Here is a 26,471-nt window from a genome sequence, read left to right as displayed (position 1 = left end):
TGTAGCCAAGTTTGCTGATGATACAAAGATGGGACGAAAAGTAATGTGTGAGGAGGACACAAAAAAATCTGCAAAAGGACATAGACAGGCTAAGTGAGTGGGCAAAAATTTGGCAGATGGAGTATAATGTTGGAAAATGTGAGGTCATGCACTTTGGCAGAAAAAAGTCAAAGAGCAAGTTATTATTTAAAGGGAGAATGATTGCAAAGTGCTCGAGGGGCCGTATGGCCTACTCCTTATGTTCATCCACTTGAGAGGGTAGACGGGGCCTCAGTATAACATCTCATCCGAAAGACCTCACCTCCGACAGTGCAGCACTCCCTCAGCACTGCACTGGAGTGTCAGCCTAGATTTATGTGTTCAAGTCCTTGGGGTGGGATTTGAACCCACATCCTTCTGACTCAGAAGAAAGTGTGCTACCCACTGAGTCACAGCTGAACATTGAATGGTGGAGCAGGCGCCAAGGGCCAAATGGCCAAATCTAGTTCCTATTTCTTGTGTTCTTACAAGGTGCACATGGTGTAAGCATGTTCTTCATATTTGTTTTTTGCCCCTCACCACAACACAACCCTCGGCCATTTTTCATTTCAGATACCCAAGAATTTGAACCTGCCCAGGCAATGGAGAAAAAGCGTAAAGATAAACAGATACTCGATCTTATGGTCGCAGCCACCAGCTCAGACACTGAAACTGCACGACTTTCAGAGGGTAGGATCAAGGAGGGATCTGCATGTGATGACACACAGGGCCCAAGTGCATAAGAGCCAGGAGAGGGGGAAATGTTTTTGCGGGTGCCAGCCTCCAGAGTTCTGCTGCAGAGCAGTCAGATGAGGATTTTGATGGGCTAGACTCTAGAAGAAGGTTGGTGGGAGCACATTACCAAATGCTTGGTGCACTGGCAAGCCTGCCAGAAAGCCTGCACACAATGTCAAGATGCATGGAGGAGTCCAGCATCAACTTGGCACAGGGCTTTGCGCAGAGCTTGGAGCCCATCCTTCTGTCATGGAATGGTGGTCACCTATATCCGCACACCTGTGGAACCCACCATGATGCTGCGTCTGATGGCTGATGTCTCAGCTTCCATTGCAGCACAAATAACATCTATCAAAGGTCTGAGTGCTGCAGTGGAATCTCAGACTGCTGCCATCATGGCTCTGGATATCACTGTTCGAAGGGGCTTTCAGGGCCTCACAGGAGTCCATCAATCTATTCTCCAACAGATCAGTAGGATTTCTGAGGCACCGTTCCAGGAGAGTGGTAATGGCTCCATGGAGCACGAACCTGCTGTCCTATCTCAGGATGACAGCATTCCTGCTCCCACCCCTGCCACTCCAGCAGTGCCCTTACTGTTGACTGTCAGCCAGGCAGCCCAGACTGCCATAGCCCAGACCGAGATGGTGCAGTCTGTAGCCAGGGCTTCTTGGCCCAGAGCTGCTTGAGGTCGCCCTCTAAGGCCATCTACAGTGTCCTCAATTGGAGGTCAGAAGCCTTCCACTTCACATGTTGCAGCCACTGGAGAAGCACATCATAGGAGCAGTAGGATATGCAAAGGCAGACGGAAGGCGGGCATTAAGGGAATGTACAAGGGTGATTAGATTATTTTTATATGCATTTTGTCATGAGTGAATATATAAAATTGAATTTGAATCAGCATTTTTTGGTGGGTTTTATTTCTTTGTTGTCAGAAAGAGGACAATGTGATGGTCAGTGATAGAGGAAAGATGAGAAGTGTGGGACTGTTGGTGAATGGGGAGGTGTTTGAGGTTACTGGTATTACTCATGAATAACCTGTTCACGTAGAACCTGGACACAAAGTGGCTGACTACGTTATAGCCTCCCTTCTTTTTCCTGTTCCTCCACTTCCTGTTGCTCTTCTTCCACATCATCCTCCTCTTCCTCCTCTTCTTCCTCATGCTCCTGTTCCTCAGCTTCTCGCCTGATAGGTGAGAAGAGGTGTTCGCTCATAATGACCAGGTTGTGTAGCAGTTTACGAACACAAATCTTGATAAACACTCAGCTGAATACTGCAGAGCTTCTCTGGAGCAGTCCAGGCCAGCAGAAGCGATCCTTGTAACGCCGATCGTGTGCTCTATAATGTTTCTCGAGCCAGCATGTTTCTCATTGTATGCCTACTGTGCACGTGTGTATGGGTTCTGGACTGGAGTCATGAGCCATGTCATGAATGGATAAACCTTTTTGGCCAGTAAACAGCCTTTGACTTGCCTTCGGGGTTCAAATACAGATGGCACAGAGGACTGCCGCAGAATGAAAGAATCATGATTCCTGCCCGTATAACTGGCATCCACCTGCATGATGCGTTGCCTGTGGTCGTACACCAGCTGCACATTCAAGGAGTGGAATCCCTTTTGGTCGAGGAAAATGGGTGAGTTGACATGAGGCGCATGCAGTCACTCGCACCCACACCATGGGGAAGCCTTAATTCTTTGCCAACCCTCATGCTCATTCCACCTGCTTGTCTGTGACAAGAGGGAATGAGATGAAGCTAACTCTGTGTATAGAGAGTCTCAGTGACATCCCTTATGCAGCAGTGCACTGCGAATCACGAGATGTTGCTTATATCTCCAGCAGCAGCCTGCAAGGAGCTAGATGCATAAGGTTTAAGAGTCACAGTCACCTTGACAGACACAGACAATGCTATCCTTTCTCTAATTGGAGATTATAATTGCGGCTGTAGCAGTTGACAGATTTCAGTCCCAACCTCTTTTGTGAAGTGAAGCCGTCTTAAGCATTGGTCCTCACTGATGTTGAGGTAGGGGAATTGCTCCCTAAAGTCCCTCGGCCGATATGGCTTCGTGTTGAGAGCCCCACTCACACGTGCTGGGCTCCGCCATCATTGAGGATGGGGATAGTAATGGAGCCCCCTCCTCTCATTAGTTGTTTAACTGTCCATCAACATTCATAACTGGATGTAGCAGTAATGCAGAGCTTTGATCTGATCCGTTGATTGTGTGATCACTTATCTATGTCTATAGCATGCTGCTTCTGCTGTTTAGCATGCATGTAGTCCTATGCTGCAGCTTCCCCAGGTTGGCACCTGATTTTTAGGTACACCTGGTGCTGCTCCTGGCATGCCCTTCTACACTCCTATTGAGCCATGGTTGGCCCCCTGGCTTGATGGTAATGGTAGAATGAGGGATATGCCGCGCCATCAGGTTACAGATTGTGGTGGAATATAATTCTGCTGTTGCTGATGGCCCACAGCTCTTCATGATGTCCCGTGTTGAGCTGCTAGATCTGTTCAGAATCCATCCCATTTAGCACGATGGTAGTGCCACACAACACGATGGAGGGTATTTTCAGCGTGAAGACGGAATTTCGTCTCCACGACTACTGTGCAGTGGTCACTGCTACTAATGCTGTCTTGGACAGATGCATCTGCGACAGGAAGTTTGGTAAGGATGAGGTCGTGTTGGTTCTCTCATCACCTGCCACTGGCCCAGTCTGGCAGCTATATCCTTCAGGAATTAGCTAGCTTGGTCAGTAGTGGTTCTACTGGGCCACTCTTGATGATGGAAGTTGAAGTCCCCCACCCAGAGTAAATTCTGTGCCCTTGCTACTCTCAGTGCTTCTTCCAATTGGCGTTCAACATAGAGGAATAGATGGACTCATCAGCTGAGTGATGATGGTTGGTGGTAAACAGCAGGAGGTTTCCTTGCCGATGCTTGACCTGAAGCCATGAGACTTAATGGGGTTTAGAGTCAATCTTGAGGACTCACAGTGACATAGTCTCCCGACTGTATACCATTGTGCTGCCACCATTGGTGGGTCTGTCCTGCCGGTGGGACAGGAGATACCCATGGGATGTTGATGGAGGATTCTGGGACATTGAAAGGTATGATTCTATGAGTGTCACTATTTACAGGCTGTTGCTTGACTAGTCTGTGGGACAGCTCTCCCAATTTTGGCACCCTGATGTTGGTGAGGAGGATTTTGCAGGGTCAACTGTGCTGGAGAAACTAAAGGGACTGAAGACAGATAAATCCCCAGGGCCTGATGATCTGCATCCCAGAGTACTAAAAAAGGTAGCCATGGAAATAGTAGATGCATTGGTTGTTATCTTCTAAAATTCTAAAGATCATGAAACAGTTCCTGCAGATTGGAGGGTGGCTAATGTAACCCCACTAATTAAAAAAGGAGGAAGAGAGAAAACGGGGAACTACAGACAGGTTAGCCTGATATCCGTAGTAGGGAAAATGCTGGAGTCTATTATAAAGGATGTGATAATGGCACACTTAGATAATATCAACGGGATTAAACAATGTCTACATGGATTTATGAAAGGAAAATTATGTTTGACAAACCTACTGGAGTTTTTTGAGGATGTAACTGATAGAATAGATAAGGGAGAACCAGTGGATGTAGTGTATTTGGATTTTCAGAAGGCCTTTGAAAAAGTCCCACATAAGAGATTAGTGTGCAAATTAAAGCACATAGGTTTAGGGGTAATGTATTGGCATGGATTGAAAATTGGTTAACTGACAGGAAACAGAGAGTAGGAATAAATGGGTCTTTTCGGGGTGGTGGGCAGTGACTAGTGGGGTACCACAGGGATCAATGCTTGGGCCCCAGCTATTCACAATATATAAAAATGATTTGGATGAGGGAACCAAATGTAATATTTCCAAGTTTGCTGACGACACAAAACTAGGTGGGATTGTGAGTTGTGAGGAGGATGCAAAGACGCTGCAAGATGATTTAGATAGGTTGAGTGAATGGGCAAACACATGGCAGATGCAGTATAACGTGGATAAATGTGAAGTTATACACTTTAGTAAGAAAAACATAAGGACAAAGTATTATTTAAATGGTGATGGCTTGGGAAGTGTCGATGTACAGAGGACCTGGGTGTCATTGAAAGCTAACATGCAGATGCAGCAAGCAGTCAGGAAGGCAAATGGTATGTTGGCCTTCATTGCAAGAGGATTTGAATACAGGAGCAAGGACGTCTTACTTCAGGTTTACAGGGTCTTGGTGAAACTGCACCTGGAGTATTATGTGCAGTTTTGGTCTCCTTACCTAAGAAAGGATGCACTTGCCATAGAGGGCGTGCAGCGAAGGTTCACCAGAATGATTCCTGGGATTGCAGGACTGTCGTATGAGGAGAGATTGGGTCGACTATGCCTGTATTCACTAGAGTTTAGAAGAATGAGAGGGGATCTCATTGAAACGTATAAAATTCTGACTGGGTTGGATAGACTGGATGTGGGGAGAATGTTTCCCATGGCTGGGAAGTCTAGAACAAGGGGTCACAATCTCAGGATACGGGGTAGGAAATTTAGGACCGAGATGAGGAGAAATGTTTTCACTCAGAGGGTGGTGAACCTGTGGAATTCTCCACCACAGAAGGCTGTGGAGGCCACATCACTGAATATATTTAAGAGGGAGAAAGATAGATTTCTAGAAAAAAAAGGCATCAAGGGGTATGGGGAAAAGGCAGGAATAAGGTGTTGAGATAGAGGATCAGCCATGATCATATTGAATGGCAGACTCGAAGGGCCGAATGGCCTACTACTGCTCCTATTTTCTATGTTTCTATGTTTCTAACTGAGCTGGGTATGCCGTTGTCATATCCGAAGCCAGTGCCGAGGTCGATGCCGGGTGTCCTTCCTGTTTTATTATTATTGTTTCTCCTAGTGGTTTGATACAACTGAGGGGCTTGCAAGGCCATTTCAGGGGGCAGTTAAGAGCCAACCACATTGCTGTGGGTGTGGAATCACATGTAGGCCAGATCAGGTAAGGATGGCAGATTTCCTTCCCTAAAGGACATTAGTGAACCAGATGGGTTTTTACAAGAATCCCGTTGTTTCATGGTCATCATTACTCATACGAGCTTTTTATTTCAGATTTATTTAATTAACTGAATTTAAATTTCCCAGCTGTCTCTGGATCATTAGTCCAGGCCTCTGGATTACTGGTCACTAACATAACCATTATGCTACCGCTCCCATTGCATGGAGTGGGACTTGTACCCACAACCTTCTGACTCAGAGACTTGACACCATGGCTTGATTTTTAATGGGGAGGTTTTGCGAGGGGGCGCTCAGAAGTGATTGGAAAACCTGAATTTAACGGTTGGGTAAGATTTACATAGGAAACCTCAGTTTCCCTCCTGCAGCCTGCCAGATTGAGGGCTGGCTGGCTGTCGAGCATGTAGGCCTGCAGCACTAGACTGCAGAGAGGAGGAAAGGAGGGATCCCATGGTGGCTGGGGGTGGCTGGAGGAGCACAGGGAGGCCTGGAGGAGTGGGGGAGCAGAGCAAACGATCAGAGGGCTGAAGCAGTAGGGGGGGGGGGGGGGTGGGGGCGTCATAGTGCCAGTGCGGGGCCCAGAGGAGCGGGGTGCGGGAGAGTAAAGCAAATGGTTGGAACACCGGAAGAGCAGGGGCGGCGCAGTGGGTGCAGTCGGGAATGATCAGGGGCTGGAGCACAGATCGTGGGCCGATGCATGGAAGGGAGTCGGAGGTCGGGGGGAAAGGAACCAGAGGCCTGGGAATTGGAGACCTGGCGGGAGAGGAATTAGAGGCTCCGGGGGCGGGGAGGGGCGGCGAAATCAAAGGACTCGTGGGGGGTTCTCCAATCGCTGTGGGGACCCTGGATCAGGAGAAAAGTGTAAAGCACTCCTGGATCCCTCAGTCCCTCTGCTCCCATTAGCGTGCAAAACCTGACCAACCACTGTTAAATATAATATGGAGGTTAAATCTGAGGCATGGCAACCTCATTATAATATTTAAATGGGTGACCCGCCTCCTGGCAGCGGGTTGGCTGCCCGCCTCCCTGTCCCGCCTCAGTTAAAACTGGAAGTGGGAGGGATGGGGCTGGTTCTGGTCAAGATCCAGTTTTTGAACTCTTTAACCTCCCGCACGACTCCAAACCCACCTGATTTTTGGGGTTAAAATTGCCCCCAAGTATTGTAAATTTTGCTGGAGACACCTCGAGGTATGATGGAAGTGCACAGGGCAAGGCTTAATTACATAGACGAGTGCTACCTCTGTCTTTTCTTCCTATAACCAACTCAAAAGGTGTGGATGCGAGCTAATAATTCACTTTTGTTGCCAATCTCCTCCAATTAATTCTGCTGGAGATTCTCATGATTGGGCTTTAACAAGGCTTTGAACCTCATTATCATGCAAATTTATATTGATAAATTTGAGAAATGTGTTTTGGCGAGGGAGCAAGACTGAGTAGCAGTGGAAGTTAAAGAAAAGCCTATTACTATTTTTTGCCAAATTACCCCACTGCTCAACTCACATTTACTTTTCATTATGTTCAAAATTTTCCAGTGTGTGAAATTTAATGATCCCACACCCTTCTTTCTACTTTAGAATATTAGAATTTAACAACTGTAGTTTACTGTGACTAACCAGGCTGCACATGATGTCTGAAGCTACAGACATGCTTTTAATTTAGCATTGCAACTCCAGTACATGACATGTTGGCTGATTTTATAGGGTTTAATTGGAGTGTACGAGCTGCTGATTTGCGGGTTGAGTGCAATCAGCGGCAAGTTCAAAGTAATCTTGCCGGAATTGTTAACGTTGGGCCTTCCGAGCTACGAGCATCAGCAAATCTGTTAGGTTATTTCCATAGATGTTCTTGGATGTGGCTAACACTAGCAAGTCAGCTTTTATTGCCCACGGGTGTCCTGGGGACATTATGATTCAACCACATACTGTAGAATTAGCATCATATGTAGGCCAGATCGAGTCAGGTTGAAAAGTTTCCTTCCCCTGAAAAATATTTGTGAAACAGATGGGGCTAGATTTTCCATTATTTTTCCATGCACAATGCCCACTTAATGTCCATTTTACCACTGAAATGATGTATAACGCCCAGATATCACTCCATTTAGCCACAAAATGGAAACTGATGCCCATTTTTCGGACACTTATCGGCGAGCATTACTTTCACCATGTACGTAATGCTGAGAAAAAATAATGCCGCCCGCCCACTTGTTTTGGATGGAATCATCAGAATGGACGAAACCAATGCCCATAATATCGCCTAGCATTACTTTCCGCACGTAATTAACGTCAAGATTCAATAATACCAACCGCCCACATTTGTTTTGCCGTAAAGATCACATTTGCTGAAACTAACACCCAGCAGATTGCCCAGCGTCACTTTCACCACCTCGCACACATCTCACCCACAATATCGCTCGCCCAAAACACTGCTCAGAAAAAGTGGAACTGTTCTGAACGAATCACAGTGGTGTGGGCGCCATTTTTAAAATCGAAGGTTGCTTCATTCAAAGGGCTGCTTCAACTTCAGTGGAGATTGGATTGACTCTGGAGTTTTTCTCAGGTGAAGTGACCATCTCAACAGACGTATTTTCAGACTCTTGACTATTGGGGGTTTATTGTAGGTGTATTTTATTAGTGAGGAAATTATTGCTTCTGATCAATCACTATTATACTTTCATTGCAATGGGGCCAGCCATTTCTCAGCCTGCATCGATTAATACGCAGATGCTGCAGAGTGCAAATGGCTCAACGTCTAATGCACATCATTATGTGACCAATCTAAGACGTGCCAGAATGAGGAGGAGGTCCAGACCATACACACTCCGCACTTACAGGGAAAAGAGGTCTTACCTCAACGTGTCCGAGCACTCCTGCCTTCGAAGACTGCGCTTCCACAAGGTGGTGATCAATGAAATATGTGAGCCCATCAGGTCACATATACAGCCTGCCATCAGGACATCTGTGTCGGTCGAGGTCAAGGTCAAGGTCACCGCGGCACTGTCTTTCTACGCGTCCGGTTCCTTTCGGGCTTCTGCGGTCAAGATTTCCTCTCTGTCTCACCATGCCAACATCGCTGAACTAGACAGATCACGGAGGCCTAGTACGCATGAAGGATGGACTTTATCAACTTCCCCACGACTATGGAGGCTCAGACTAACAGGGCTGTAGCATTCTGCCGTATTGCTAAGTTCCCCAGGGTGCAGGGAGCAATACAGTGCACTCACCGTCATGCGGGCAACTTCTCAGGATCCAGAGCTTTGTCGTAACAGAAAAGGGTTTCACTCCCTGAAGGTCCAACTCGTTGTCGACCACAACCAGATCATAATGGCAGTGAATGTCCGGGCAGCTTCGATGAGGCTCACATCCTGCGTGAGAGCGCTGTCTCTGACATGTTTAAGAGTCAGCCACAAAGACAATGCTGGATGCTTGGTGACAAATTATATGGCCTAGCCACCTAGCTGATGAGCCCCCCTCCGCTTCACTACACCAAGGCCCAGAAGCGATACAACCAGAGCCACAGAGACACCTGCAATGTGGTCCAGAAAACAATAACTGTGCTTAAGCAGCGCTTCACATGCCTGGACCACTCAGGAGTGGAGCTACAATACAACCCTGAACAAGAAGCTAAATTCATGGTCATGTGCTCCATGCTGCACAATCTGGCTGTCAGGAGGGGCCAAGAATTGCCAGAAGGGACTGATGGTCCACCTCAGGAGAGAGAGGAAGAGGAGGACGAGGGGCTGGACGCTGACCTAGGCCAGACAATCAGGCTGGCTATGCAACCATGCCCACGCCCCCCTCCAGACTGCAGGAAAGGGCCCGTGGTGGCTACATAGCTGCAAGACTCTGATATCTGAAAGATTTGGCTGAAAAAACATTGTTGTGAGTGACAACACTGACATACTGCTGTGTGTGTGCAGATCAGACATCAATGGTGGCCATTACCTTGGTGCCAGCTAAAGTTTACGTTGATTGAAGTTAAGTTTAATTTAACCCTTTCATGTTAAGGAATCACCAATGTGTAACAGTCCAGCTATCTGAGACAATGTGCAACAAGGTTATGTTCACTCAAAAAAATGTTCTACCAACATTGATCTGAAATCATAAGTATCACAGGCAATAACATCCAACCCCTGCCTACACATCACTTTTTCCACCATTGACATCAATCAAATGGTCAACATGTCCAGCAACACAGAATACAAATGCAAAGCAGGAGGGTGGTCCTCATACATTAAAAAAATTGCATGCACACAGGTGGAGATGTAACAGCCATCACCTGCGGACCTGCACCTAACTTTCCTTCCCCCCTCCCCTCCTTCTCTCCACCTCTACCCCTTGCCCTCCTTTCTCCATGCCGCCTGGCTGAGGAGCTCCTCAGGCAGTGCCTCATTGGGAGGATGAAGGCAAAGGCGATGGTTGCACGGGTACGGGAGCGGGGAGTGCCGAGGGGGGAACATTCTCGGATCCAGAAGCAGGCTCTTGGTTCTTGCTCTCATCTGTCGTTCGCAGTGGTGGTGCGGAACCTAGGCTGGAGTGCCGCGCTCCAGGACCACTGGGAGGCCTGTGCCAGCAGTGTTCCTGGCTATCGCCTGCAGGGCCTCCGCCATCCGTGGAACGTATTCAGTCATGGTGGCCAGCTGTCGGGATATGCCCCCCAATGCCTCAAGGATCTGGTCACCAATGTCTGCAGTCCTCCTGGACAACTATACCATCTCTCTGCTCTCATTTCGCACTCGTGGACCAGACCTGCCGTGTCCACGAAACCTCCGCGGGGTCAACGTTATCCTGGGGACAAATGGGGTGCCCTGTGGCGAGGTGCATGGGCCCGGTACCTCCAGAGTGGAGGCAGGAATGACCGGATGAGCACTAGATGGCCTTGGGGTGGAATGGCATCTGGAGCGTGGCAATGCAGGTTCCTCGAAGTCTGCGCTCTCATCCGTAGAGAACAGACCTAGCGGATTGATAGGCGAGAATCGGAGCTCCGCAGCACCAGATGTTGGATCGGCTGCCAAGTCCGGAAATACCACCTGTTTTTGGGCGATCTGCACAAAAGTGTAAAATCTAGCCCTTGGTCTTTTACAACAATCCAGCAGCTTTCATGGCCATTTTCTTGTGTTCGTCCAAAGATGATGGACCACAAATTTGACTTCATAACTTTTTATGGTAGAATTTTAGTTCATGACCTCTGTGACGCTGGGCCAATACCATAAACATTAAGCTACCATTAAGCTAGCTGCACAAGGAAGCAAAGGGAAGGGAAGGAAAGGGAAGGGAAAGGGGAAGGAAGGAAAGAAAAGGAAAGGAGAAGGAAGGAATGGAAAGGAAAGGAAAGGAAAGGATAGGAAAGGGAAGGGAAGGAAGGCAGAACTTGGATTTATATAGTGCCTTTCACGATCACCGGATGTCTCAAAGCGCTTTACAGCCAATGAAGTATTTTTGGAGTGTAGTCACTGTTGTAATATGGGAAACATGGCAGCCAATTTGTGTACAGCAAGCTCCCACAAACAGCAATGTGATAATAACCAGATAATATCTTTTTCTTATGTTGATTGAGGGATAACTATTGACAAGAACACCTGGAAACCGGGGATAACTCCCCATTTCTTCTTCGAAATAGTGCCATGGGATCTTTTATGTCCACCTGAAAGGGCTTGGTTTAATGTCTGTCTGAGACTGAACCACACTGTTTGCAACCTTGCTGTCATATTTTACCCCGAAATTAACTTGCGACCACATATCCTTAGCATACCTAAGACTGTCTATTTCCACCTCAGTAATATTTCCAACCTCCACCCTTACCTCAGCTTATCTGCTGCTGAAGCCCTCATCCATGCCTTTGTTACCTCTATACTTGACTACTCCAAAGCACTCCTGGTTGACCTCCCACATTCTAGCCTACATAAACTTGAGGTGTGCAAGTCGACAAAGTCAACTCTGGGCTGTTGTGTTTATGGGCTAGACTTTACACTTTTGTTCAGATTGCCCAAAAATGGACATTATTTCCAGCGTGGGCGATAAAAATGGGTTTTCAGATCGCCGGCTTAGCGCCCATTTTCAAAGCCCCTAGTCTCCATTTTTGAAATTGGGCGTTACCGCGAGCGACATTAAATGGGCGTTAGCGTTAAATCTCTCTGACCTTCTGCCGTAAAGTGTCGCCATCCTTAGCAATGGCATGGCAACGCTCGATTCCCATGATTCAGGAGGTCAAGGGTCATTGTGACATGCACATAAGAGGAGACGGAGAGAGGAAGCTGAGGGGGAGTGAAGGCATGTGTGGCTGCTTTGGGAGGAAGGAGAGAGAGTTTAGAGCATTAGAGCAAATTGGGAAAAAAATAATTAGCTGTTACCAACCAGATATTTGCCCCAATTTGGTGCCTATAATGGAGGGAGAGGAGGAGGTGACACAGGATGCTGTGGAGACTGACACTGGCGAAAGCAGTGATTTGGGAGAAGAGCACATTGGAGGGCGCAAAAGAATGAGGAGGTTCTCGGATGAGGCAAATACCTCCCTCCTGCAGGAGGTCGAGTTTCGCTGGGTTGATTTGACTCACGGAGGGTGTAGAAAACTCACCCCAAGGGCCTACCAGAAGATATGGGCCGAGATGGCAGAGGTGGTCTTGTCGGCGACCAACAAGGAGCGTGAGGCAACCAAAGCCGCAAAGGATGGAACGACCTTGTCGGATCCGCAAGAATATGGATCACATTTATTAACATGTACTTATGTATTTATATAATTTGATTTGTAAGAGTCATTAGAGACTATCATCAGATGTGAGGTGTTTCACTTTTACCGGGAATGTTTTACTCAAAACCTGCGTTCACGGTGTACGTCTTTAGGTAAAGACTGATAATTATCATAATTATCATGATTACATCTGGCGGTTATGTGTTGTATCAGTCTCTGTGACAGTACCTAGCAATGATATCACGCAATGATCTCATGCCATGTCGTCCTGTTACCTTTTACAGAAGAAACTATCGACGATGAGGTCCGTGCAGAGGCGAACGGGTGGGGCGCCACCAGTTCCCAGCGACATCACTGAGATGGAGGAACGGGTGCTCGCACTCATGGGGAAGCACACCCAGATGGCCACGCAAGCAGCTGCAGACCCTGAAGTGATGCCACGTGAGTAAAGTTCACACCATTCATGATGTAAAGTCAAGAGATGCCACACCCACTCATATCCGAACAATAATATATGATCGATGATTTCTAAAAGTGTCCTATAAATAATGTTGGTCTAATGAAAATTATTGCAATGCAGAATGTGTTGATGGTCATGAAATATGATGTCGGTAATGATTTTGATAGTGGTGGTGCTTTTGACGTGCATAATCACCTTGTGATGCTAGCACCCCCTTCTCCTCTAATAACCTCATTTGTGTTTTGCAGCTCAGCCAGCAGCACGGCCCCTGGCAAGACCAGAGAGGCCAGAAGGTGGGGGCACGGGGCCGGACTCGGTGGACGATCCTACATCTGGTGCTGAGGAGCTCCGGTTCTCGCCCGTCAATCTGCTGGGTCTGTTATCTACGGATGAGAGTGCGGACTTCGAGGAACCTGCATCGCAGGCTCCAGAGGCATTCCACCCCAAGGCCATCTAGTGCTCCTCCGGCCATTCCCGCCCCCACTCTGAAGGTACCGGGCCCAAGCACCTCGCTACAGGGTACCCCATTTGTCCCAAGGACAGCGCCGACCCCGCAGACGTTTCATGGACGCGGCAGGTCTGGTCCACGAGCACCACATGAGAGCAGAGAGATGGTACATTTGTCCAGAAGGACTGTAGACATTGGTGACCAGATGCTCGATGCATTGGGAGGCATATTCCGACAGCTGGCCACCATGACTGATTACGTTCCTCAGATGGCGGAAGCCCTAGAGGCAATAGCCAGGAATACTGCTGGCACAGACCTCCCAGTGGTCCCGGAGCGCGGCACTCCATCTCTAAGTTCCGCACCACCAGTGCCAACGGCATATGAGAGGCTGGACCAAGATCCTGCTTCTGGATCGGAGAATGTTTCCACGTTGGCAGCCCCTGCTCCCATACCCATTCAAACTCTGCCTCTGCCTTCATCCAGCACAATGAGGCACCGCCTGAGGAGCTCTTCGGCCGGGCGGCGTGGAGCGAGGAGGGGAAGGGGTACGGGTGGGAAGATGAAGGGGAGGGGGAAAGGAAAGTGAGGTGCATGTCCGCAGGTGATGGCTGTGTTATATCTTCATCTGTGTGTTTGCAATTAGTTGTAATGTATGGGGGGAGAGGGCCACCCTCCTGCTTTGCCTTTGTGTTCTGTTTTGCTGGACATGTTGACCACTTGATTGATGGCAATGTTCGAAAAAGTGGGGTGGGGATGGGGTGTTTTTGCCCATGATACTTATGATTACAGACCAATGGTCATATAAAATGTTTTTTATTCAACATAACCTTGTTGCATATTGTCTCAGATAGCTGGACCGTTACACATTGGTGATTCCTTAATATGAAAGGTTTAAATAAAACGTAAACTTTAACTGGCACCAAGGTGATGCCCACTATTGATGTCTGAGCTGCACACACAAAGGGCACTCACAGCAATGTTCTTTCAGCCAAATCGTTCAGCTATCAGCTCCTCACGTAAGAGTCTTGCAGCTATGTAGCCACCACGGGTCCTTTCCTGCGGTCTGGAGGGGGGCATGGGCATGGTTGCATAGTCAGCCTGATTTTCTGGCCTAGGTCAGCGTCCAGCCCCTCATCTGCCTCTTCCTCTGTCAATGGACCATCAGTCCCTTCTGGCAACTCTTGTCCTCTCCTGATAGCCAGGTTGTCCAGCATGGAGCACACGACCACAAATTTAGCTTCTTGTTCAGGGTTGTATTGTAGTTCCCTCCTGAGTGCATCAGGCATCTCGACCACTTTGCATGTGTCTCTGTGGCTCTGGTTGTATCGCTTCTCGGTCTCAGTGTGGGTGTCACGCAGAGGGGTCATTAGCCAGGTGGCTAAGCCATTTCGGTTGTCACCAAGCATCCAGCATTGTCCTTGTGGTTGACTCTTAAACATGTCAGAGACAGCACTCTCACGCAGGATGTGATTCATCGAAGCTGCCTGGACATTTAACATTCACTGCAATTATTATCTGGTTGTGTTCAACAACTAGTTGGACCTTCAAGGAATGAAATACTTTTCTGTTACGACAAAGCTCTGGGTCCCGCGAAGGTGGCCACATGACGATGTGAGTGCACTGTATTGCTCCCTGCACCCTGGGGAATGAAGCAATGCAGTAGAATGCTCCAGCCCTGTCAGTCTGAGCCTCTGTGGTCATGGGGAAGCTGATAAAGTCCATCCTACTTGCTTACAGGGCCTTCATGACCTATCTAATACAGTGATGTGTGGCATAGTGAGACAGAGGGGAAATCTCGACCGTGGAGGCCCGAAAGGAACCGGACGCACAGAAAGACAGTGCCGCGGTGACCTTGACCTTGACCGACAGTGATGTCCTCATGGCAGGCTGCATATCTGGCCTGATGAGCTCGCATATTTCATTGATCACCACCTTGTGGAAGCGCAGTCTCCGAAGGCAGGTGTGCTCGGACACATCGAGGTAAGACCACTTCTCCCTGTCAGTGCGGGGTGTGTATGGTCTGGACCTCCTCCTCATTCTGGCATGTCTTAGATTGGTCACATAATGATGTGCATTAGACATTGTGCCATTTGCACTCTGCAGCATCTGCGTATTAATCGATGGAAAATTGCTGGCCAAATTCAAATGAAAGTATAATAGCAATTGATCAGAAGCAATAATTTCCTCACTAAAGGACACCTACAGTAAAATCCAATCATCCTGAGTCTGAAAAGGTGTCTGTTGAGATGGTCATTTCACCTGAGAAGAACTCCAGAGTCAATCCAAACTCCCCCGCAGTTGAAGCAACCTTTTGAATGAAGCGACCTGCGATTTTAAAAATGGCGCCCACAAATGGCTGTGATTCGATCAGAACAGCTCCACTTTTTCTGAGCAGTGTTTTGGGCGAGCGATATTGTGGGCGAGATGTGTGCGATGTGGTGAAAGTGACGCTGGGTGATCTGCTGGGCGTTAGTTTTGGCAAATGTGATCTTTACACCAAAAAAAAAGTGGGCTGTCGGTATTATTGAATCTTGTGTTAATTACGTACGGAAAGTAATGCTGGGCGATATTATAGGCATTGGTTTCATCCACTCTGATGATTCTAGCCAAAAAAAGTGGGCGGACGGTATTATTTTTTCCCAGCGTTACATACATGGCGGAAGTAACGTCCGACAAATGGGCGTCAGTTTCCATTTTGTGAATACCTCATTTCAGCGTTAAAATGGACGTTAGGTGGGCGTTATGCATGCAAAAATAATGGAAAATCTCGCCCCATATCCCTGTTGGGTGTACACCCTGAAAAGGACTTTTGAAATACTGTGACACAAGATGGTTGGTCTGGATTAGGAAGAAACATGTTGCTGGGAGAAACACGTGGGGGCGGATCTCTCCCACAGAAACTGGTGAGAGAAGCTAGGTCTTGAACACTGGCCTGCCAGCGGCCAGTGACATCAGAGCTGGGTGCTCATAGGAAGGCTAAGGGACTGTTTTGTGTGTGTGTAGCCAGGTGGCTCCAGGATGATCAGGGCTGGGAACTCAACATTCAGGGGTATTCAACATTCAGGAAGGATAGAATAAAAGGAAAAGGAGGTGGGGTAGCATTGCTGGTTAAAGAGGAGATTAATGCAATAGTTAGGAAAGACATTAGCTTGGATGATGTGGAATCTATATGGGTAGAGCTGCAGAACACCAAAGGGCAAAAAACGTTAGTAGGAGTTGTGTACAGACCTCCAAACAGTAATAGGGATGTTGGGGAGGGCATCAAACAGGAAATTAGGGGTGCATGCAATAAAGGTGTAGCAGTTATAATGGGTGACTTTAATATGCACATAGATTGGGCTAGCCAAACTGGAAGCAATACGGTGGAGGAGGATTTCCTGGAGTGCATAAGGGATGGTTTTCTAGACCAATATGTTGAGGAACCAACTAGGGGGGAGGCCATCTTAGACTGGGTGTTGTGTAATGAGAGAGGATTAATTAGCAATCTCATTGTGCGAGGCCCCTTGGGGAAGAGTGACCATAATATGGTGGAATTCTGCATTAGGATGGAGAATGAAACAGTAATTTCAGAGACCATGGTCCAGAACTTAAAGAAGGGTAACTTTGAAGGTATGAGGCGTGAATTGGCTAGGATAGATTGGCTAATGATACTTAAGGGGTTGACTGTGGATGGGCAATGGCAGACATTTAGAGACCGCATGGATGAAGTACAACAATTGTACATTCCTGTCTGGCGTAAAAATAAAAAGGGGAAGGTGGCTCAACCGTGGCTATCTAGGGAAATCAGGGATAGTATTAAAGCCAAGGAAGTGGCATACAAATTGGCCAGAAATAGCAGCGAACCTGGGGACTGGGAGAAATTTAGAACTCAGCAGAGGAGGACAAAGGGTTTGATTAGGACAGGGAAAATGGAGTATGAGAAGAAGCTTGCAGGGAACATTAAGGCGGATTGCAAAAGTTTCTATAGGTATGTAAAGAGAAAAAGGTTGGTGAAGACAAACGTAGGTCCCCTGCAGTCAGAATCAGGGGAAGTCATAACGGGGAGCAAAGAAATGGCGGATCAATTGAACAAGTACTTTGGTTCGGTATTCACTAAGGAGGATACAAACAACCTTCCGGATATAAAAGGGGTCAGAGGGTCTAGTAAGGAAGAGGAACTGAGGGAAATCTTTATTAGTCGGGAAATTGTGTTGGGGAAATTGATGGGATTGAAGGCAGATAAATCCCCAGGGCCTGATGGCCTGCATCCTAGAGTACTTAAGGAGGTGGCCTTGGAAATAGCGGATGCATTGACAGTCATTTTCCAACATTCCATTGACTCTGGATCAGTTCCTATGGAGTGGAGGGTAGCCAATGTAACCCCACTTTTTAAAAAAGGAGGGAGAGAGAAAACAGGGAATTATAGACCGGTCAGCCTGACCTCAGTAGTGGGTAAAATGATGGAATCAATTATTAAGGATGTCATAGCAGTGCATCTGGAAAATGGTGACATGATAGGTCCAAGTCAGCATGGATTTGTGAAAGGGAAATCATGCTTGACAAATCTTCTGGAATTTTTTGAGGATGTTTCCAGTAAAGTGGACAAAGGAGAACCAGTTGATGTGGTATATTTGGACTTTCAGAAGGCTTTCGACAAGGTCCCACACAAGAGATTAATGTGCAAAGTTAAAGCACATGGGATTGGGGGTAGTGTGCTGACGTGGATTGAGAACTGGTTGTCAGACAGGAAGCAAAGAGTAGGAGTAAACGGGTACTTTTCAGAATGGCAGGCAGTGACTAGTGGAGTGCCGCAAGGTTCTGTGCTGGGGCCCCAGCTGTTTACATTGTACATTAATGATTTAGACGAGGGGATTAAATGCAGTATCTCCAAATTTGCGGATGATACTAAGTTGGGTGGCAGTGTGAGCTGCGAGGAGGATGCTATTAGGCTGCAGAGTGACTTGGATAGGTTAGGTGAGTGGGCAAATGCATGGCAGATGAAGTATAATGTGGATAAATGTGAGGTTATCCACTTTGGTGGTAAAAACAGAGAGACAGACTATTATCTGAATGGTGACAGATTAGGAAAAGGGAAGGTGCAACGAGACCTGGGTGTCATGGTACATCAGTCATTGAAGGTTGGCATGCAGGTACAGCAGGCGGTTAAGAAAGCAAATGGCATGTTGGCCTTCATAGCGAGGGGATTTGAATACAGGGGCAGGGAGGTGTTGCTACAGTTGTACAGGGCCTTGGTGAGGCCACACCTGGAGTATTGTGTACAGTTTTGGTCTCCTAACTTGAGGAAGGACATTCTTGCTATTGAGGGAGTGCAGCGAAGGTTCACCAGACTGATTCCCGGGATGGCGGGACTGACCTATCAAGAAAGATTGGATCAATTGGGCTTGTATTCACTGGAGTTCAGAAGAATGAGAGGGGACCTCATAGAAACGTTTAAAATTCTGACGGGTTTAGACAGGTTAGATGCAGAAAGAATGTTCCCAATGTTGGGGAAGTCCATAACCAGGGGTCACAGTCTGAGGATAAGGGGTAAGCCATTTAGGACCGAGATGAGGAGAAACTTCTTCACCCAGAGAGTGGTGAACCTGTGGAATTCTCTACCACAGAAAGTAGTTGAGGCCAATTCACTAAATATATTCAAAAGGGAGTTAGATGAAGTCCTTACTACTCGGGGGATCAAGGGTTATGGCGAGAAAGCAGGAAGGGGGTACTGAAGTTTCATGTTCAGCCATGAACTCATTGAATGGCGGTGCAGGCTAGAAGGGCTGAATGGCCTGCTCCTGCACCTATTTTCTATGTTTCTATGTTGTCTAGGGAAGAGAGCAAGGTGCTTGGACAAGACCGACACCTGCATTGCCTCCACAATGGTCCAGCAATCAGGACTGATGGGCCATTTAACATTCATTCGGGAAGCCTTTGGCTTTATTCAGACCCCAGCACATCTCAGATAGCATGAACTAAGACCTGAAGAAGCCAGAAAGGTTCCCCAGAGGCAACAGAACCATCCAAACCCAGCCAGAATTGTGGATTACAGGAGTATAACTGTCTAGCGTTTTGGAAGCTCAATCTTCGTTCTATCGCATCCTATGTGAAGGCACATTTGCCGACCCCTCAAGGATAAGGACCGAGAGCGAAGCCTCGTTTCTCCAACCCAACGGACTTCAACTTTAACCTGGATCTTGCATGCTTCAGCCAAGCACGGGGCCGTGGAGTCTAACTGCTGAGGAAGGACCAGCGAGCAAGGAAGGGCGGATTGGGTGAGAACTCAATAACCGATCCACGAAAGTGCATGAAGGGGTGTCAGTGTGCCCTAACCAAACCAGAGGAGTGTTTAGAGTTAGGTGGATCCCAGGAGGGTTTAGCCCATGGGATGTGTTGGTCTGTTGTAAGGCTAACAAGGGCAGTGCATTGTTTTACTGGGTATTACTGCACTGTGTGGTTCTACTTCACAAGCATCTGGTGAGTGGAGTGGAGGTGTTGATCTGTTAGAACTTGTATGATTTTGAACTTGAAATATTGGTCCGTCTCTCACTATAAGACAATCCGTTGTAACTCTTTTCACCTGAACATAAGGACAGGGTTAGTGTGCTTGCTTTTAGCGGGTGTTAAATCATAAACAGCAGATTGGATAACTGTGAGAGACCTATTGGCACCGGTCTTTGCGGAAAACCAACCTGGAGCACAGCAAGCAAGGCAGGGCCAATTTGGTACTGGTCACTGCCAAGTAAAAACCCTTACCTATTTGGACCCTACAGCGAGGCCTCAAAAACCTCGGGAAATAACCATAGACTGCTCTGGCAACAATGAAGGGACCAGAAAGGTTACGGATATATCTGTGAGAATGACCAGTGTGGAAAGTAAAAATCCAGTATGGAGGATAGGATAGCCTCATACGTTTTTACAAAGATTAATGTGGCCCAGCAATGAACATGATTCATTCTGACAACCCTCAGCATATGGCTGCAGAATGGACAGGGAGTGTAAAGCATAAGAAGTCAAAGGAAAAGGCGATTTGGCTCTTTGCCTACAAATCCAGGTCCGACTACTCCAGCATGAGGTTGAATGCCTCAAAGTGGGGCTGAAAGAGTCAGAAGAGCAGTCTGACACTGGAGAGATAGTGGGAAAAGGGTTAGTGGAGGACTTGCATGAGGAGAGGCAGGAGAGGCGAGCATTGGAGGAATCTTCCCATAATGCTGGGAAGTACCTCCGATGCCAGGTCATGGAAGCCAAGTGCAATGAGCAGGCGTTAAGAGAAGAAAACGTCAGGTTAGCAGCAAAAGCTGAAGGGCTAGAAAGGCAGATAAGGGACATTAAGGCTGCATACAAGATAGTTAGGAATAGGAGCTATGTGGATTGTGACCACGGTCCCTGCGAGAAAAGAATTAAGAACTTGACCCAAGCTTTGTCAGGAGCCCGAGGCATGGTCTGTCTTATGGCGCCAGGTAACCGCGGGTTGAATGGGAAGGGCAGGAACTTCCACCGGTACAGGAGGAGGAATCTCAGGTTGGGTAGTCCCAATGGCGCCAGAGGTGCAACCGAGACCAATGTGTCCTCTGCCGCAGCAGAGATACGGTCCACCTGCACCAAACGGCGACCAGGGACCATTACAGAATGATTATGTGGTCCCATTCACCACCCCTTAGTTACAGGCCATGGTAGCTGGGCTACCAAAGTTAAAACAGGATGGGGATCCCTCGGTTCACTTCATGGAAGTCGAGCAAGTAGGGGGGATTAGTGGGTGTAATGATGACAAGACCCACACACTGATACTGTTTTTCTTTGATATGAAACTGTATCAGAACTTGTCCGCAGACATGAAAGCGTGGCAAGACACCATAGAGGGGTTAAAGGAGGAAATCCTGAGAGCGATGGGCTGGGGGGGAGGATAGTCCGTTCTCACAGGTAGAGTGGACCCTACAGTTGGCCGGCGAGGAGCCAGCTGCCTTTGTGGACAGGCTATGGCCAGTGTATGCAAGGGCAACTGGAGGGGCGCCAAACCATGCACAACAGATCGGGGTCCCCAGAAATCACTGGCTCAGGACCTTAATTGCAAACAGTTTGCCACAGGTTAAAGCCAAGTATCAGTGTGTGGGTCTTGTCATCATTACACCCACTAATCCCCCCCTACTTTAACGAGTCTAAGACAGGTTTAAGGTGTGGAGAAACAGGTCACTGGAGACGGGACAGCCTGCTCCAGAAAACAGGGCCCGGCCAAGGAGGGCTTCCGGGAGGAAACTCCAACCCACCGAGGTGAAAAGAGCAAGCGAGAAACCCTTCGAGATCCTGGTGGCAGCCCTCTGCATGGTGCTGGGGAAGGACAGAGGGAGGCTAGACGCTGTTGTGTGTAGCGTTGTGCCAACCGAGCCCGTATGCCCTCCCTCATCCTGACTAGAAAGTGCCAAACCTTAGTATCTGTGGCCACTCCTCTATAATGAGTGGGGCAGGCCTTGTGTGAAGATCGGGGTCGAGATGGTACAGGGGAAGTATTTGGTGGACACCGGAGCTTCAAGCATGGTGTTCCACTCAAAGGACCCAACCAACTCGCCCTGGTCTAACAAAGTCCCATTTAGTTTAATGGGATTCACAGGGAGTGAGCAGGCGGGAGCGGTGTCCAAACCCCTGAAGATACAGTTAGGGTCTCTCACCACCACGTGGGAATGTGTGTTAATGAAATGGTAGCAACCCGGCTGGTGAGTCATCGTGTCCAATTTTGTGTTAGCACACAGGATCAGTGTAGACATGAGGAATTCACTGCCTAATGGGGGGCAGTAGGATCAGAAAAGATGGACGAGGTGGTAGTTACTCCCAGGGACAAGGGGGGGCACGGGTTTTGACTGCACTATGAAACCCAAGGGGAGTTACGATCTGGAACAGTTGGTCAGGAACACCACAGCCCAGTACCAGGCGGATGTGAGGAATAACCTTGCAGCATTCACCATCCACAAACATGATTGTGGACAGGTGTCTGGAGCAGAGGTTCAGGTGGAGGGGGACCCTATGTCATGGCGTCAGAAACAGTACAGTTTTCCACGGGAAGCGGAGGCAGACCTGGAAATAGCGCTGGGATCCCTAGTACAACAGGAAGTGTTGAGAATGATTGCCACGCACGCGAACTCCCCACTCTGGCCAGTCAAGAAACCCGACTAGTCGTGGAGGGCCACTGTCGACTATCGGGTCCTCAACAGCAACATCCCAGCTTGCACGCCCACAGTCGCACTGTCGCCGACCTGATCGGAAATATCCCAGCGACCGTGACCACGGATATTTCCAACAGGTTCTGGTTGATTCCCCTTCGCCGTGAAGACCAGTATAAGTTTGCCTTTACATACTTGGACGTGTCTTCCCCAGGGTTTTCAGAACAGCCCCTCCATTTTCCAACAGTGCATGGCCAATGCTCTGAAATAATTTAGCCATCCCCAGCAGCTCATTCAATATGTGGACGATATTCTCCTTTCCTTTTCGGATAGAGAGGAGCACTGGCCACTGCTGGACGAGCTGCTAAAACTATTACGGGAGGCGGGTTTTAAAGTTAACTCGAAGAAAGCACAGGTTGGTCAGACGGAGGTGAAATTCCTTGGGCTGACCGCTGACCGTCAGAGTGGGTGACAGGGACATTGATGAAGCAAGGCATAAGGTAGTACAAGAGCTCCCAGCCCCCAAAAATGTATTGGGGGTCAGGTCTTTCCTGGGACTCCCTGGTTACTGCAGAGACTTCATTGAAGGCTATGCAGCCACGGCAGCACCTCTACTTCGTCTCCTCCACAAGGGGGTCGAATGGGAGTGGGACCTCAATTGCCAGAAGGCATTCACTCGCCTGAAAATGGATTTGCAGACAGTACCTGCGTTGGGTTCGATTAATCAGGGGGAAGAGTTCTCCCTGGAAATATCCAGCACCGTGAACGTGGTCACGATCACTGGGATATTTCCGATCAGGTCGGCGACAGTGCGACTGTGGGCGTGCAAGCTGGGATGTTGCTGTTGAGGACCCGATAGTCTACAGTGGCCCTCCACGACTAGTCGGGTTTCTTGACTGGCCAGAGTGGGGAGTTCTCGTTCTCAACACTCCCTGTTGTCCTAGGGATCCCAGCGCCATGTCCAGGTCTGCCTCCACATCCCGGAGAAAACTGTACTGTTTCTGAGGCCGTGACATAGGGTCCCCCTCCACCCAAACCTTTACTCCAGACACCTGTCCACAATCATGTTTGTGGGTGGCGAATGCTGTGAGGTTATTCCTCACATCTGCCTGGTACTGGGCTGGGGTGTTCCTGACCAACTGTTCCAGGTCGTAACTCCCCTTGGGTTTCAGCGGGGACAGCGTGAGCGCGGTGTTGCTCCAGGAGCGACACGGCAGTCTGAGACCCGTGGTCTACTCCTCCAGGGTTCTCACGGATGTCGTCCGGGGATAGTCCAACTGCGAGAGACATTTGCTAGCCATGCATTGGGCCATAAAGCGCTCCTAGCTCTTTACGGGTTCATCCCTGCTGACACTCCTAATCTATCAAACACCCATGCTGCTGAATGGCAAGATTAAGGATGGGACAGTGAGCAGTGCCTGCATTGCTTGCTGAACCCTGCTGCTCTCACAGACAAATATGAGAGTACAGGGGCTGACCGAACTCAAGTAAGTAGCTAATATGATCTACCCAGAGACAGTCCATACGTGCACAGTAGAAGGGGTAAGGGACGTGGAAGAGGGACTCAGGGCCGGTATACACCCAACGGGTTGGGACATCTGTGTGGATGGGTCCAGCACCGTGTCCAACGGGGAGTGTCTCACTGGGTGTGGGATCTCTGACCCAACCTCTAAGGTTGAGAAGGCCATATTGCTCCCCAACACCATGAGTGCTCCACACGCCGAACTGGCAGCAGTGACCTATGTGGTGTCCCATCCCGATGAGTTCCCTACTCCATACACCATTTGCTCAGATTCGATGTTCACGTGCAACTCCTACATGGAATATTTTGTAATCTGGGCAAGGTGAGGTTTTAAGTCGGCCAATGGGAGACCCCTGGCCACAGCATGGCTGCTGCACAAGATGTTAGAGGTCACTGGCACGAGGGGATTACTATATCCACAAGCTCACTCCAAAACGGAGCTGAGAGGGGAAGGAACCCAAAAGACCGACGAGCTAGCCAAAAGAGGAGCTAGGGAGGGCATTTTATGGGATCCAGATAGAGCAGGTCCAATAGCGGCGATCCAGGACAGGGGAGGCATGCAGGGGTAGCTCGAGCCCTGGACCTCAAACAGGCCCAGGTCCAGGACCCCGTTCTTAAAGCTGTCCTACTAGGCAGGGAGAAAGGGGAAAACGTAAAGTCCCTTCGGTGGTGCAGATATTTGCGTCCGGGTCGGAATGCTGTTCAAGGGGGACCAATGGGTGGTCACAGCACAGCACCAAAAGGAAAACCTCCAACTGGCTCACGGGGGCCCAGGGGCGGGATACCAGGGGCCAGAAACAACTTGGCAGAGAGTAGAGGAGACAGGGTGGTGGCCACTGCTGAGGGAGGATGTCCAGGACTTCTGTGCACATTGTCTGGTGTGCGCAGCAAACAATCCTGACCCCCAGCACAGGAAGGCTCCCCTGGGACATACCACGAGGGTGGAGGGGCCGTGATGATCGTTGCAGATCGATTTAATCAGGCTCCTACCCACCACTAAATCAGGTAATAAATACTGTTTCCCAAAGCGGGTTGAAGCCTTCCCTTGCAGGGCGACCACAGCCCTGGCCACTGCTCGGATCCTGGTAAAGGAGGTATTCTCCAGGTGGGGGCTGCCCCAGGTAGTGGAGTCCGACCAGGGAAGCCACTTTACGGGTGAAGTGATGCAAACCACCCTGAAACTCCTGGGGATAGAGGGGGAATGGCATTTGGCTCACAACCCTCAGTCATCGGGGACAGTGGAGCGCATGAACCGGACCCTGAAGGAACGGTTGAGGAAGGAGGTGGGCCAGGTCCCAAAAACCTGGGACAAGGTTCTGCCTCTGATTCTCATGGGAGTCCAGGCCAGTACCTCCAGGAGCACAGGGTACCCCCCTTACGAACTGATGACCGAGGGGGGGGTCCATGCGCACTCCAACCCTTGTGTTGCCATCGGTCCTCACCGAGACACAGCTCAGGGAGGTAGACCGGGATAAGTTTGTACAGCAGCTGTACAGTACTTTAAAACAAGTTCACATGCAGGCAGCCAACAGCCTGGGGAGGCACCACCAACAGAATCGGCTGTTGCTAGAGCCTCAGCGCACACATGAATGGGAGGTGAGGGACCAGATAGTGGTCTGTAATTCCGCCCGAGTGGGGGGTGTTTGAGCCACTGTACATGGGGCCGTACAACATCGTTGACAAGACGAGCCCCATGGTTTACGCAGTGAAGCTCCCCAGACGCACAAAATGGTTCCACATCAACCAGTGCAAGCTGGTCAAGCCTGATGATGGAAGTACCAGAGCTAAAAGGCACCAGGGCACCATCATGAGCCTGGTGGAGGAGGGTCTCCCTCCCCTAATATGATACAACGATGCCCCGGTGGACGGGGCGGTAAGGAGGAGCAGTCGGATCCCACGGCCGAGGGTGCCGTGGTTGCCTCCCTACTCACCCACCGCGGCCACCCGGCCCACATTGTATATAGTTTGTTTTACATTTCGTTTCTTTGACGGTTTGTGTCTGTCCTGCTGCTTGTGTATAACCTGATGGAACTGTGGAGGAGAAAACCCTCTCACAGAACGGATTTTTGCTTGTGTTTTATGTTATAGGAAAGTAAGGAAGTCCAAAAACACCAATAGAATGTCAGGAACGTTCGCTGTGGTCCTGTTCCTGAGCTGGTTTGGGATCGGCAGCTTGGAGAGGGGAGACACCGAGGAGTCCATCCTCTACAGCTGCACCAGGGTGAAAGGACCCACCGTGGTACAGCGGGGTGGGACTGGGGACACCGACGGTGTGGCAGCCTACTTCCATGAGGGAAGATGGCCGGGGGGTGCTGGGGTCCAATTCTATGTGGTACTCCAGCAGCAAAGGTTTGACGTATGGCGAAGCTTCCATACTGTGCCCCGAGCTGCAAGTCACGGCCACACGGGTTAGGGTGACCGAGGGGAGATGCGTATGCTTGCGGTGCAAGGGAACATA

This window comes from Pristiophorus japonicus, chromosome 1 (genome assembly GCF_044704955.1).
Source record: "Pristiophorus japonicus isolate sPriJap1 chromosome 1, sPriJap1.hap1, whole genome shotgun sequence".
Lineage (NCBI taxonomy): Eukaryota > Metazoa > Chordata > Chondrichthyes > Pristiophoridae > Pristiophorus > Pristiophorus japonicus.
The sequence above is the reverse complement of the archived record's forward strand: the minus strand, read 5'-3'. Positions refer to the sequence as shown.